The sequence below is a fragment of the Cornus florida genome, unplaced genomic scaffold (assembly GCF_030987335.1).
Source record: "Cornus florida cultivar Cherokee Brave unplaced genomic scaffold, ASM3098733v1 CherokeeBrave_3.0.0_Hap2_Chr09, whole genome shotgun sequence".
In the NCBI taxonomy this organism is placed as follows: Eukaryota; Viridiplantae; Streptophyta; class Magnoliopsida; order Cornales; family Cornaceae; genus Cornus; species Cornus florida.
Genome location: NW_026775579.1, coordinates 19,007,402 through 19,019,774, shown reverse-complemented (window position 1 = coordinate 19,019,774; position 12,373 = coordinate 19,007,402).

The following is a 12,373-nucleotide window of genomic DNA, read 5'->3' as shown; positions in this document are numbered from 1 at the left end:
GGGGGCTTATTTGTCATATTTTTGATCTTTTGCTTCCGCATCAGTTCTTGTTGAGTTCCACGACCTCATGGAAGGTCACTTTGACTTCTTAGAGTCTTATTTTCTATTTTCGCTTCCGTATCGGATCCGTTATCGGATCATCCTTACGGTTCATCACAGGACATACTGGCCTAAAAACCAGGGTCGTCACATTTTCAGCTTTATTCTTTATTCTTAAATCTATTTTGTATTCTGTATTCGTTTAAATACTTTAATTGTTTGATATTCCCTCAGGTTTGGGCTTGGGCCTGATCAACCCATGTCTTGAAATCGAGGGGTATTACAACTACACACTTCCTACTGCCACTGCCAGTCTAGACTCTTACTACCCCCAGAATCTAGAAAACCTAGGCTCTGATACCAAAAGCTGACACACCCCAACCCAATTTACAATATTTAATAAATTAACAATTGGAATGTATCTAACCATCTGCATTAACCTCATACATACGTGACGTCATCATACAACAGAGTGTCTGCTTAACAGTTTACAATTAAAAACAAACTATAAGTCCACTATGCAATTTCTAACAAAACTAAACCGTTAATTATAAGTTATACTATTAAATTCTACTATAATATTTACATCTTATACAAAAGACGTTCCATTATTCTTTTCCCCATTCACACTCAAGACTCTAGACCTGGCAGTAGCAACCTAACCTTGTACCTGAAAAATATAGATATGGAATGAGTGAGCTTAAAACCCAGTGAATGCAACACTACTACATCAGAGTAATATAAACAAATATTGTCTGATAACTTCAATTAAACTTCATTAACATATAATTTCTAGCTTTACAAGCATTAAAATATAGTACTCTCCTTCCAGGCCAGAGTATGGACTTTATATAATATATTACTCTCCTTCCAGGCCAAAGTATGGACCTTATATAATATAGTACTCTCCTTCTTGACCAAAGTATGGACCTTATGTAATATAGAATCCTTCTTGGCCAGAGTATGGACCTCATTTAATATAGTACTTTCCAGGCCAGAGTATGGACCTTATATAATATAGTTAAGCTATATAATCATCTTCATTTCATATAAACATCTTCAATACTTCAATTAACACATTCACGTGTAAAACTTCTAGTGAATACACTCACCTTGACTACTTCTCAAATTATTTACTTATCATTTGGTACTGTCGAAGTTGTCTGCTCCTTCTCCTTGCCTGAACAAAATTATAATCACGTCATACTCATTTCCAAAGAGAAATAAATAATATTCATTACCTCCATGATAAATCTCAAATACTCTGCAATTGTAGTCAAAATTTCTAATCATAAATATTTAAATTAAATCTCACCCAATGGACTTGAGTTAAATTACAATTGTATTAATTCATGTGAGACAACAATTGAAACAAATAATTAAGAATAGAATAAATAAAATATATGCAAGAATAATTACTTGAACTGAAATTTAAATAAGAAACTTCTAATATAGAATTAAAAATATAAATTTCCCCACCTCACTACTTCCATACGAATAGCCCAACAATAGCTTCTTTTCATTTCTCCATTTTCTCTCTTCCTTTCTCACTCTTTTCCCTCTCCGTATTCTCTTTACTGGTCCGGCTTAAACTTCTTTAAGCTTACTGTGATATATGAAGGTGTATGCTCTCATAGCCTTAAAATAAGCTTCCTGTAGAAGCTTTAATATGCATATATTATATTAATATGCATACTAAAAATTCATCATCAAATAGACTTACAAGCCCAGCTTACATTCCACCACTTGAACACGTGTCCCATTAGTCATCACATATGTATATATATCCTTAATAAAAAAATAAAACTTTTGGAGGATAAAAAGCTACACTATTATTTTTCCTTATCATTACAATATATATATATATATAAATACGTGTTGTGTGTGTTAGTGCTAGCCACCCCCTTGCATGACTTAATCACCTACCAAAGCTTTTAAAAGAAACTTTAAATCACATACTATCTACCTATATACTTTGATGAGATGCTAGACCAACATAATTATATCATGAGAATGATAGGTAATCTTAATGTTTGACACTTGTCCCACTAAGTTAAATAATAATAGATTCCAAAAGAAACTTGGATATATATTATATAATATGAAGATAATTCTTTTGGAAGTGTCCAGCACACATATATACACTTCACTTTGGCTTTGTGAAACACACACACACACTTCCTAGTACACATAACCACACACACACACACACATGCTGCTTTCTATAACAATATTATTATTTATTTTATTATTATTAGCTGCCACTAATTTAATAAGTTTTGACACCCACCATTAATTTCACAATACCACCCACTCCATAAAATATTCAATAAATCATGTTTAATCAAAATTAAATCATGCTAATGAAATTAATTTTGTATCGGGGTCTTACACCTAGATCTAGAGATAGAGAGAGAGTACTTTTTTTTTTTTCCTTTTCATTCTTTCAAGTCATTATCTCTCATAAACAAATCTCTTCATCATATATATTATAACTCTCGATTTAATTGTTTCCCATTTGATGAAATGTGTTATTAAAGCACGTACAGAGATAGAAACATAGGATTTATATATATATATATATAGAGAGAGAGTTATATATATATATAGAGAGAGAGAGAGTTATATATATATATATAGTGTGAGAAAGTTTTATGGATTGCAATGGCACCCAGTTTTGATTGTAGAGTATGAAGCCTTCTCTGTGGTGAAGACAACATCTTTTATGATGATGATGTTGATTATGGGGCTGTGGAGGGTTTTGAACCGACTTGGCATCATAGAAATCATCAAACCAATAATCAAAACCAGAGCTTTTGTAGGGAAGAAGAGTCCTTAATTGGATTCGGATTCTCATTGAGCTTTTAATTCATAGGTCATATATATATATATATATATATATATATATATATATATATATATATATATATATCAATTGGTAGGGACAAGGGTATTATGGAAATTTTAGTAAAATTTGTACATAACGTCAGCAATTTTCGTCGTTGAGTGGCGTTGACTCTAACAAAAGGGAGGTCCGTGTAGGATATTTTCATTTTTGTAAGAGGTCCGAATAAATTTCCAAACCAGAGAGGAGGTCCTTATAATTATGGCAAACCATAGGGGATTTTGTGTAAATTAGCCTTTAATATTATTGGTTATATTTCTTTCTTTCTTTATATTATTATATGTGTGTTTATATATATATATGTATATATCTTATCTTTGGGGTCATGGCATAATGCCATGATCACTAATCTAGATCAAATAAATATAATATCATATATTTATAACGTGTGGTAACAATTATGTATATAAATAAAAATATTATATAGTTATATGGTGGGATCGCTACTTAATTGACCTTCTGACCCCTTTAGTTTTAGGGCAGTGATAGGGAACCGAAAGGTATCTCTGATTTAGGGCAATGATAGGGAACCAAAAGGTATCTCCGAAAAAATGACCAAATCTTTCATGGCAAAGTCATAAGATTCTCACCCTCCATCACGTGCATGTAAAAGAAATAAAAAAAAAAAAAAGAAGGGAGGGAAGGTGATCTCACAGTGGCGGTGAAGAACCATTCAGATGAGGGTAGTTCGAGGCTCGGCCGTAACTAATCTATTGAATGGCCGGCTGATGTCCAGTGGTGTCATTGTCGTCGTCAAGAAACTTAATCTACGACGAACAACCTCTCGATCTCCAACGAGACAGATGGCGACCGACGATGGGGACGATCCGATAATGGGCAGCGGCGGTTCACGATGGTGGTTCACGGTTTGCTTGATGACTTGATAACAAATGATAAATTTGGGAAAAGCAAAAGAAATTAAATTAAGAATATCATTTTTTATGTTGTTTTGGGATCCAAAGAATAAAAATTTCAACCAAGTTAAAAGTTGTGTCATGTTAAATTGATTGGGATCTTTATTCTATTAGGTCTCAGACGATAAAAAGTGATTGAAGTTTTTAATTGCCTTTCTTGCACATTTCTTTTCTTTGACATGGGGGATTTCTTCTCCCTATTATTCCTTGGTTCTTGGTGCGTGTCGTGGGGTACAACCAAATTTGTGCAAAATAGTGTAGCCAAGTTTTATGCCACTGCTTCCTCTAACTAAAAATATAGCTAGGGTGAGTAGGGATCGTCCCAAGGGATTGTAGGTGCACTAGCAATGGAAACAATGTATAGGGTTAGTAGGTTGAGTGATCAAAAGTGGATTGTTTGGTTGATTAGACTATAAAGTAAACTAAACAAATTCAATATAAAATAAACAATTTAAATGAAATTTAGAGAAAACAAGAGAGTGAGGTCTTGGAGTCTAGAGGTTACCACTAAACATCACCATTCTAGACATTTAATGTATAATTAATGAGGGGAAATATGTGTTGCAATTTGAGAGTGTGTGATTGATTGTTTCAACAAGCATAGATGACCAATTAAGCATATATTGTCTAAGCAGCCTAGTGAATATCACAATACATCAAACTAAGCCATTAATCCTTCCTTTAAGCTCACAATCCAAACACACACATGGTTAGAGAACAATACTATTTGCATTCATAAGCATGGAACATCAAACAATAAGCATGGATTGTCCTTCCATGTAACAACTAAGGCAAGTACACTACAACTAAGCGAAGGGTATGAAAATTAAACTAAAGAAACTAAGGGAGAGGCACAATTCATCAAGACATGAGTATGAACCATCAAATAAACCACAATAGTATTCTATTAAGCACTATGCCTTGACAATCTCTAGATCCATAGCATCAACACACATAGACATGCATCAATAACACAAAAACTAGAGATAAACACATGAACATCTATTTTAGCATACATAGACATATGGATAGAATGAAATGATCAATTGGAAATATTAAACCACACAAATCATTGAATAAACAAGATTCATATATAAAATAAGTGTCAAGACAAGATTATAACACAAATCCCCTCAAAATACAAAGCATTAGAGTCTAGAAGGCATGCTTAAGGCTAACTCTAGCCCCAAAAAGATGTTTAGCCACTCATTAAAGTAGCCATCCAACCCTCAAGGGCTATCTCCATGGTAGGAATGACCTCCTTCTTGATGAAAAACCTAGAAGAATGGAAGAACTCCCAAGAATATATCTCTAGCCTCTCCTCCTCTCTTTTCTTCCTCTCCAAGAATGTTTTTAAATATATCTCTAAGTATTATGATATGTAAAAATGGCTCAAAATCCTTATATAGGTAGCTCAAGTGTCACACCCAATGGTCTGAACTCGTGCACAAGGGCTCCTCTCAATGATTGCACCATAAGCCAACTTTTAATCAGCTGGAACTTATTTTTTTGGGACTTGAGGAGGTTTGATCGATCGAATTGTGTTGAGATCGATCAAACTTAGGTGAGATCCATCGAATGTTACAAAGATCAATCATCCTTGGTGGTGCCTTTTTGAATAAAGATAAATTTCTGAGATATTTTGGGATATTTTGGGAAAGAGACAAAAGTGGTAGGTGGGGTGGTAGGTATGGATAAGATTAAATCATCTCGATCGATCGAAGAAATGTTAGATCGATCGAACTTGATGGATCCTTTTGGATAAGAACAAAGGCTTGGATCCATCTTAATGTGTCCAGATCGATTAACTCTAGATCGATCGAACATGCTGAATTCCACACTTTGCTTCATTTTGCTTCCACTTTGCTCCTTTCTTCCATCTAGCTTGAGTTAGCTTCTTTAATACTCTTATTTAGCTGAATTAACTTATTTTTGGGATAAGTGCCTAAAAAGGGCAATAACATGAAATTAGTCTAAAACAGGAAAGTAAGATAGATAAAGGTCCTAGAATACGTAAGCTTAAGGGATTTAATTGCGCACTTTTCAGTGCTCATCACACCCCCAAACTTAAATATTGCTAGTCCCTAGCAATTAACTACGAAGTAAAGGAATGAAATGAACGACTATACAATTATGAACTAGAAAGCAATAAATGGATAACGCCACTTTCGTAGGGAACACGATTGCATTTAGCGCATGCAATAAGCCTTTTAAACCCCTAGTGGACGAGTGAAGTCTCATGAGGGTTTCCAGAAATGATAGCCACAAACATTAAGCTCATTATCACAAAAGAGGCACTAATATTGCAAACAAGCATTGGGAAAAAACTACCTCAAGTATGCAATTTTTCAACCATTTCTAAGCAATCTCCCAAAATCTCAACATCAAGCAAGCAAGTATGGTCCTCCACACATCAAGAAAGTGATTATGCAAATCAAAACAACTCTAGAGTCCTTTTTGAGTGGACCGACATCAAATATGTTGCTATCTAAGCCAACTAAAGAAATTATCACATCCTTACCCTCAAACTAGCACACAAATCTAGTACCAATCATCAAGACAAAAAGTGGACCTTTTATTAAAGCTTTATTGATCTAGGTGCGTTTATTTTTTTCACTCATTTTTTTTTTTTTTTAATCCTAAGGATCAAAGATGGATGCATAGTGCAATGTGTTGATCTATTACGCTTTCTAGCGATCCATGAGGTCGAGCGTTAGGTCAGTGGCTCCCAAACCGGAAAACACCCTTACAGACTTACAAGCTCAAATCAGCTAGGCTACAAATCAAAACAACCTCCATTTAATCATTTCCCACTTCTCACCTTTTGGGAGAAGTCCTCACTTTTTATTGTTTTTGCAACTTTTTTTTTTTTTTTTTTAATAAGATTCAATTATTAACCTAGAGTTTGGGCCCTCCACCTTTCGGCGCAAGAAGTTCAGTGCTTGATGAGACTAGAATCCCAGCTACTCAATGAAAAGGGTTTGTTATCCACTTTTGTCAAGATGAAAGCTTTCAATGCACTACTAGCTCAATTGGGATATAACCAATTCAATAATCAACAAAGCATGTACCCCATAAATGAATGCTAGTATGCACCTGTGCTAGTGTAGAATCCTAGAGTGAATCTCAAAACAATCACAAAATTAGGATGATGCGGACCACAAGTGCAAGCATGATATCAATTTTTTGAAAAATTTACTCCTAAATGGCATCCACAAGGCATACAAGGAGTATTGGACTCTCAAGTCAAGTAATTTTTAAATTTTAAGCAATATAGTCCTCAAAAAATCAAAATCATGGCTAACATGGATCTCCAGTCTCAATCATGCATTTAAAGTCTCAAACTTATGTAGAATGCAACAAAATTACCTTACCCCCAAACTTAAATCGCACATTATCCTCAATGTGTAATGAGAACAATGAAAAAGATAGAAAGAGTATACCGTGGTGGTGAAAGACATGAAGCCCGCGATGATTCACTATGAAAAGGGTCTCCCCCAAACTTGGAATCAGCAAACTATTTGAATAACCACACTAACAAACTCAAATCAAATATCAAATGGGATAAGAATGATCAATTCATGCACTCTAAGGTAATATAACACAAGGTGAAGAGAGATATGAGATTAAGCCCTACAATAAACATGAAAGCATGAATACACACAAGGGCATAATGGTAAAATTGTTTTTTTTTTGTTTTTTTTTTTTGAATGCAAGATTAAACAAAATGCAAGAAAATATGAACAATGATTGCTAAGTTTAACGACTCTAGCTAGACAGAATACTGCTTTAAAAGATCAAGAGATTTTTTTTTTTTTTTTTTGGAAGTATTAGATCGATCAAATCTCGATCGATCGAGCAGGTGAAATCCTGCAGACATCATCGAATGATGGGACAGAGAACTAAAATATGCAAGGTTTTAAAAAATTTCTAAGTATAGAACTTTGATCGATCCAAGAGAAACTGGATCGATCTTGGAATTCTCAGATCGATCGAGCATGAAGTTTGCACGATGGGATAGAGAGTTAAAATATGTAGGAAATCCTTGTATGATGGGACAGAGAGCTGATTGGATGCAGAGATGGGTGTTCGATCGATCGAACTTACTTTGAGATCAATCGAACTGGCAAAAGTATGCAGGAAATTGAGCTTTCTCTTGAAACCAATGAATGCATCACTATATCTCTTCATAGATTGGATCTACCAAATGGCAGCTTCCATATGTCTTTGAAAAACTTTTCCCTTAGTGTAGGGTTTCAACCTTTTCCCATTCACCTTGAATGTGTTGCCATTCTTTAAACTTTGAATTTCAACAGCCCCATAAGGCGCAACAAAAATAATTTCATAAGGACCTTCCCATTTGGTCCGCAACTTGCCGAGGAAGAGTTTTAATCTAGAGTTAAAAAGCCAAGCTTTTTTACCAGGCTCAAAAGATTTCTTCCTAATATGTTTTTCATGAAAAGCTTTAGTCCTCTCTTTGTAGAGTTTGACATTGTCGTAAGCATTGTGCCTCAACTCTTCCAACTCATTCAATTGGAGTAATCGATTCTCTCCGGCTTTGTCAAGGTCAAGATTAAGCTTTTTAATTGCCCACATAACCTTGTGTTCTAGCTCAACCGGAAGATGGCAAGGCTTTCCATAAACAAATTTATAAGGAGACATGCCGATGGGAGTCTTATATGCCGTTCGGTAAGCCCACAAAGCATCATTCAACTTACGCGACCAATCCTTCCGGGTTGTATTAACCGTTTTCTCAATAATATGTTTGATTTCCCGGTTTGACACTTCTACTTGCCCACTTGTTTGAGGATGGTAGAGAGTGGCGACTTTATGAGTAACAGAGTACTTAAAAAATAATTTCTTTAAGAATTGATTGCAAAAATCCTTTCCTCCATCACTAATCATTGCTCTTGGCATACCAAAATGAGTAAAGATATTGGATTTGATGAATTGGACAACCACGAAGTGGTCATTGGTTTTGATAGCACAAGCCTCCACCCACTTAGAAACATAGTCAACGGCAAGCAAAATGTATTAATATCCATAAGACATAGGGAAAGGACCCATGAAATCAATGCCCTAAATATCAAAGATTTTAACAACGAGAATATTTGTTAAAGGCATCATATCTCTTCTCGACATTGAACCCATTTTTTGACATCTCTCACACTCCTTACAAAAATTGTAGGCATCTCTATGGATGGTGGGTCAAAATAACCCACTTTGAAGCACCTTCAAGGTGGTCTTCTTTGCACTAAAAGGCCCACCACATGCAAGGGTATGGCAAAACACAAGCACATTTGGAATTTCACTCTCGGGAATGCACCTTCTCACAATTTGATCTGGACAATATCAAAACAAAACAGGATCTTCCCAATAGTAATTCAGGATGTTAGAAAAGAACCGCTTCTTCGCTTGTTTTGACCAATTGGTCGGAAGTTTGCCAATTGCCAGAAAATTCACAATTTCAGCAAACCAAGGCATTTATCCATTAGAAACTTGGAATAGTTGTTCATCCGGAAAAGAATCATGAATTGGTGGACTCAAGGAAGATTCTACCACTAATCTTGAAAGATGATCGGCAACCACATTTTCGGTGCCTTTCTTATCTTTGATTTCAAAATCGAATTCTTGAAGAAGCAAAATCCACCTTATTAAACGAGGCTTTGTTTCCTTCTTAGTCAAAAGGTGCCTCAAAGCAGCATGATCATAGTAAACAATAACTTTTGACCCTAAGAGATAAGACCGAAATTTGTCAAGAGCATACACTACAGCAAGTAATTCATTCTCGGTAGTGGAGTAGTTCAATTGAGCTCCCAAAAGGGTTTTGCTTGTATAGTATACAGTGCATGGAAGTTTTCCTACCCTTTGCCCCAAAATTGCTCTCATGGCTTAATCAGAAGCATCACACATGATTTCAAAGGATAATAACCAATTAGGAGGTTACATAATAGGAGCAGATGACAATAAGTCACACAATTTATGAAAAGCATCAAGGCATGCTTGATCAAAGACAAAAGGAGTTTCCTTAGCGAGAAGATTGCACAAGGGTCTTTGATAAAATGGCGATAGAAGCAAACATGACCTAGAAATGAGCGAACCTCTCTCACAGTAGAAGGTGGAGGCAATTCAGAAATGAGCTCAACTTTCACATTATCCATCTCAATTCCCCTTTTTGAGATGACGTGACCCAAAACAATACCTTCTTGAACCATGAAATGGCTCTTTTCCCAACTAAGAACAAGGTTTGTTTCACGAAATCTTTTAAGCACAAAATTTAGATTTTTGAGGCATACATCAAATAAAGACCCAAAGACAGAAAAATCATCCATAAAGACCTCTAGATACTCTTCCACCATATCCAAAAAAATTGACATCATACACCTTTGAAATGTGGCAGGGGCATTACACAAACCAAATGGCATCCGTCTATAAGCAAATGTGCCGAAAGGACAAGTAAAGGTGGTTTTCTCTTGGTCTAAGGGGTCAAGGGCTACTTGATTGTAACCCGAATAGCCATCAAGAAAGCAATAATATTGTTGCCCGGCCAATCTCTCTAGGATTTGATCAATAAATGGCAAAAGGAAGTAATATTTCCTAGTGGCGACATTTAATTTGCGGTAATCAATGCATACACGCCATGAATTAGTGGTACACTTAGAAATTGCCTCACCTTTTGCATTTTAACCACTGTAATCCCCGATTTCTTGGGAACTACTTGAGTTGGGCTCATCCATTTACTATCAGAGATTGGATAAATGATACCGGCATCTAAGAGCTTAACAACTTCCTTTTTAACCACTTCTTTCATGTTGGGATTTAATCTCCTTTGGGCGACTCTAAAGGGTTTTGCATCCTCTTCCATAAGAAAGTGATGCATACAAATAGAAGGGTCAATTCCCTTTAGATCCGCCATACTCCATCTAATAGCTTCCTTATTTTCTTTAAGCACATCCAAAAGAGAATTCTCTTGATCTTTTTCAAGATTTGAAGAGATGATGACCGGAAGAGTCTCTTTCAGGCCTAGAAGGCGTACTTAAGATCGGGAAGGAGAGTTTTAAGCTCAAAAGTGGGTGGAGATACCAAAGATGGAACCGGTGGAGTGCTAGAGAGTGGAGGAAGAGGCTCTTTTGGAGCTTTCCAAGGTGAAAAGTCCAAACTTGCAACGGATTCCATTAGATCATTAACCTCATTTATCAAACCCACAATTACCATACATTTCAAGAAGACAAGATGCAAGAGGGTCCTCAAAAAGAAGAGATGAAAGATTGTCCTCGGTTTGTTGTTTCATGACCATGGTAGGAATAGATTCCTCAACAACCTCATCTAAGACATCTATGAGATAACACTCGTCTTCATCTATGGGATGTCGACTTGCATTGAAAACATTAAGCTTAACCATCATATTACCAAAAGAAAGGTCCATGACACCGGATCTACAATTAATGGTAGCATTTGCAGTAGCAAGAAATGGCCTTCCTAAGATGATTGGGATGTGATTGGTGGGATTAGCAACCAGTTCGGTATCAAGAAGCACAAAATCGATCGGGAAGTAAAACTTGTCAACCTTGATGAGAATGTCCTCAACCATGCCCCTAGGAGTTTAAATGGATCTATTAGCTAATTGAAGCACCACCGAAGTTGGCTTCAACTCATTCAAACCTAATTGGACATACACGGAGTAAGGAATCAAATTGACACTTGCCCATAAGTCAAGAAGAGCTCTACGAACTTCATGGTTTCCAATCACACATGAAATGGTCGGAGCATCGGGATCTTTGAACTTAGGTGGGGTGTTATGTTGGATGATGGAGCTCACTTGCTCCGTTAGGAACATTTTTTTAGGGCCTTGTCCCTTGCTCTTCCTCTTTTGTGTGCAAAGATCTTTCAAGAATTTTGCATAAGGCGGAATTTGCCAAATTGCATCTAAGAGAGGAAGATTTATGTTGACTTGCTTAAAGACTTCCATCATGTCATGGATTTTTCCTTCTTGCCTCCCAAAAAGCGAAGTTTCTTTTAAAGCATAAGGAAATGGAGCTTTTGGCTCATAAGACCTTGCAGCTTGAGGGGGTGATGAAGAAGGTTGAGAATTCCCTTTAGGGCCATTTTCATCCAAGGAAATAGGAATAAGATTGGAAACGGGATGGGTGTCAACTTTTGGTTGCACCGGTTCACTATTTTCACTTGTCTGTTCAACCCTATTGTCAACTTGCCTACCACTTCTCAAAGTGGTGACTGCTTGCACTTGCTCTTAGGAGGGACACCCCGATATGGAGTTTACTTCCACATAATGTTGGGCTTTTGGGTTCCTTTCGGGTTGGCTAGGCAATTTACCAATTTCTCTCGCATTCAATGCGTTAGCTATCATCCCGATTTGAGATTCAAGCTTTGATATCGATTGAGAATGCGAATGCAACAATTTGGTGTTCATTTCCAAACTAACCAAAGCCACTAAGACCTTATCTTCAAATGTGGGGTTGCTAGAAAGTGCATGAGGATGATTAGGGCTACTTTG